A 4152-nucleotide genomic window follows, 5' to 3' on the forward strand; every position below is an offset into this window, starting at 1 on the left:
TCCTTTTTCACCGGGGGCGAATATTGTAGCGTTGAATATGGACGCGATATCAGCAATTGGCGCAGTCGTGTATGCAAGGACAATTCTCCGTTAGGGATATGCGGTTTGGTACACGCCCGACAACGAGAAGGCAGATGAAGCCCTTGGCGCACGGGCCGATCCTGTATCGCGTCGGACCTTGGTTGCTTAGCACGTAGAATCTCGGCTTCTCCACAGCTCTAACTGTTCGTTAGTGGTCCAATAAACAACGCTTCAATATATATATATATATATATATATATATATATATATATATATATATATATATATATTGTCTCTTCTTTGAATTTTGAAGTTGTCTCTTCTTACTTTTTGCAAGTTTTTGGAACCTGCATAGGTACTCCATTCGCACCGACCTATGCCAACATTTTCATGGGGCAACTTGAAGCTACCCTATTAAGCTCTTTTCCGCATAAACCTCAGGTTTACCTCCGCTACTTAGACGACATCTTCATGATTTGGGAACACGGTCGTGCGACTCTAGAAACGTTTATATCCCATCTCAATTCTTCGCATCCGACTATTAAATTTTCCTCCCAGTATTCTGAAAAAGAAGTGAACTTACTAGATACTACCGTCAATCTAGACAACGGTAAACTTAAAACCACGCTTTTTAGAAAGCCAACAGACAGGCAGCAGTACCTAGATTATAAAAGCCATCACCCCAGACACTGCAAACAAGGGATCTTTGTAGGACAAGCCACCAGGCTTAGAAGAGTATGCAGTAATGACAGTGACTACGTAGAGCACCTAGACGAACTCAAGGCCACCCTTATGAACAGGAACCACCCCAAAAACTCTCTCGATCAGGCGTACCAACGTGTGTCTAATCTCAAAAGGGATGACGTTCTCAACAAACAGCGGCAAAACGAAAGCGCCAGGCCCCCTGCCCTAATAACTAAATTTTCAAACGCCCTCTCAAACGTAAACAATATACTGCGGAAGTACTACCCCATTTTAGCCAGTAACGACCGAATTAAACAGACTTTCCCGGAAGCACCAAGGGTTACCTATTGAAGAAACAGGAATCTAAAAGATATTTTAGTGCATGCGAAAACAGGGCCTTCAAAGCAACCAGTCATAGCCAGCTGCTCCCGCCCCAGATGCAAGGCTTGTAGGCACCTGCAAACAGACTGCGTTGTAAAAAGCACAGCCAGTAATTATGTCCACAAGATTAATTCAAGTTTTACGTGCACTTCATCCAACATTGTGTATATGTTGGAATGCTCAATTTGCCATAAACAGTATATAGGCGAAACGAGTCAAACTACGAGCCTACGGCTTAATGGTCACCGGGCAGATACTCTTAGCAAATCCTCCATAGCTGTAGCGCAGCATTTCAACCAACCAGGCCACAATTTTGATGACCTTAAGGTATATATACTTCAGTCAAATTTTAAGTCTCGTAGGGACAGGAAATACCGAGAATCCTACTTAATTCACAAATTCAACTCCATGGAACCTGCTGGAGTTAATGCGTCTAAGGGCAACTTGGAATCCTTGCGATATTCATCGAGAATACAGCATTAGGCATTTTCGTGCATATACCTCATCCAAAGACTATAACCGTTCACTCTGCTGGTCACCTGGTCACCTAATTTCCTTTTTTTTTACTTAGCGTCTAGCTTAATAGTCGCCCTCATCCCTCCAACCTTTGCGTTTGAAATTCAATTTTATTTCTCTATTTTTCTTTTCATTTTTTTTTACTCTGTGCGGTCTTGTGCCGCGTACGTTACTCTAACTTTATCTTTTCGTTTTTGAGTTTCAGGACAGGCCTGTTCCAGGAATGTTGCTGTGGGTGACACGTGCCATTTCAGTTGCCGGGTCATTGCTTTTTCTTTTGTGTGTGGGTTTATGTGGTTTCCCTTCCTGATTTTGTTCTCCCTTTGTTTTCTTTTTTCCTTGACCTAGTTAGTTTTCCCCCGTCTCTTCTTTTGACCTGAGGCTTGCATATAATTTCTAAAAAGGACCCCACCCTCACCGCCTGGTCTGCTTCGGGCGGTTCCGAGATCCTTTCCCTATACCCCGCGGTGGGTCACTAAGCACCCTCTCATCCTTTCTCTCCAAAAATTCCAAGAATATCAACCACCAGCTGACTTCCGTGTGACCTACTTCACGGCTTAAACTAGACAACCTTCTTGGCCCCTCAATCTCTCCCCGACACACTCCCAAACCAATCAGCTTGCTCAATTTCCCTTCCATCTTTCCTTCCCCTTTAAACTGGGGTCCTACCCCTATATAAACCGTGCCTGCCAGGCGAGAGATTGCCCTGAGGAAAGCAAGTTCTCTTTGCTGAAACGTTGGCCGGAATTGTGCTTTTACCTTGTTTGAAGTTTTTCTTCTCTTGTGTTCTCTACGATCTTCAAAGTTCTACTACTCCCTATATATATATATATATATATATATATATATATATATATATATATATATATATATATATATATATATATATATATATATATATATAAATATAGATATATATATATATGTTGTGACTTCCTCGTCTTCACCACTTCTAGCAGACGACGCCGATCATCATCATTTTCATCATGCTCTTCACGAGCTGCCGCATGCTCTCGTGGCTGCGTCGACTCGCTCCACTTCTTCTTCTAGTTTCCATTAAAGCATCATGGTATCACGACGTGTCGCTCCGCTTTCTGAGCATCGCCCGAAGCTGGAGTACCCAGATGTCCAACAATATGCTACCTAGGCATCAGGGCTGCCACAACCGAGACCCTCGCTAGGCTTCAGCAGAATAATATAGTAAGGAAATGAGGGCTCGTTGAGGAAATACAGAAAGATAGGTCAGCAGTCTACAACGCCAAAGGAGGCATAGGGGTGTGGTTAGGCTCTTTTCTTTTTCACTACGGTTAATGAAGTAAACATTTTTTTTAATATACACAAGAAAGAAAGAAAGAAAGAAAAACACGCGCCCAGAGTGGGGACCGAACCCACGCCTTTCGATTACGTGTCGAATGCCTTACCAATTCGGCTATCTGGGCGACTGTGTTCTCCTTCACTTTCTGGGCTATTTATATTTACTAGAATTGTATCTGACGCTTGAGGGTGGTAGCCAGCGCCACTCTGACTACACGGGGAGAAGGGGACCTTCTTTTCAACCCCCGGGGCGTGACTCAAACGTCTACAGCCTGTCATGAGCGGGTAACTGGCGGGAAGCCCTCTTATGCTACCTAGGCATCAAGGCTGCCACAACCGAGACCCTCGCTAGGCTTTCGCAGAATAATATAGTAAGGAAATGAGGGGCTCGTTGAGGAAATACAGAAAGATAGGTCAGCAGTCTACAACGCCAAAGGAGGCATAGGGGTGTGGTTGGGCTCTTTTCTTTTTCACTACGGTTAATGAAGTAAACATTTTTTTAATATACAGAAGAAAGAAAGAAAGAAAAACACGCGCCCAGAGTGGGGACCGAACCCACGCCTTTCGATTACACGTCGAATGCCTTACCAACTCGGCTATCTGGGCGACTGTGTTCTCCTTCACTTTCTGGGCTATTTATATTTACTAGAATTGTATCTGACGCTTGAGGGTGGTAGCCAGCGCCACTCTGACTACACAGGGAGAAGGTGACCTTCTTTTCAACCCCCGTGGCGTGACTCAAACGTCTACAGCCTGTCATGAGCGGGTAACTGGCGGGAAGCACTCTTATGCTACCTAGGCATCAAGGCTGCCACAACCGAGACCCTCGCTAGGCTTTCGCAGAATAATATAGTAAGGAAATGAGGGGCTCGTTGAGGAAATACAGAAAGATAGGTCAGCAGTCTACAACGCCAAAGGAGGCATAGGGGTGTGGTTAGGCTCTTTTTTTTCACTACGGTTAATGAAGTAAACATTTTTTTTAATATACAGAAGAAAGAAAGAAAGAAAAACACGCGCCCAGAGTGGGGACCGAACCCACGCCTTTCGATTACATGTCGAATGCCTTACCAATTCGGCTATCTGGGCGACTGTGTTCTCCTTCACTTTCTGGGCTATTTATATTTACTAGAATTGTATCTGACGCTTGAGGGTGGTAGCCAGCGCCACTCTGACTACACGGGGAGAAGGGGACCTTCTTTTCAACCCCCGGGGTCCGAGTGGCGCTGGCTACCACCC

At 44.6% G+C, this 4152-nt stretch overlaps 2 non-coding genes across 2 annotated transcripts; both read right to left on the reverse strand.

Moving 5' to 3' along the window:
• Positions 1-2969: 2969 nt before the first annotated feature.
• Positions 2970-3041, reverse strand: Trnat-cgu (transfer RNA threonine (anticodon CGU)). Its single transcript has one exon. It is a non-coding gene; the product is annotated as a tRNA-Thr (tRNA).
• Positions 3042-3450: 409 nt separating this feature from the next.
• Trnat-ugu (transfer RNA threonine (anticodon UGU)) lies at positions 3451-3522 on the reverse strand. The gene has a single exon. It is a non-coding gene; the product is annotated as a tRNA-Thr (tRNA).
• Between the last annotated feature and the right edge of the window lie 630 nt (positions 3523-4152).

The sequence above is a fragment of the Haemaphysalis longicornis genome, unplaced genomic scaffold (assembly GCF_048455015.1).
Source record: "Haemaphysalis longicornis isolate Haplotype H1 unplaced genomic scaffold, Haemaphysalis longicornis Haplotype H1 scaffold_15, whole genome shotgun sequence".
Lineage (NCBI taxonomy): Eukaryota > Metazoa > Arthropoda > Arachnida > Ixodida > Ixodidae > Haemaphysalis > Haemaphysalis longicornis.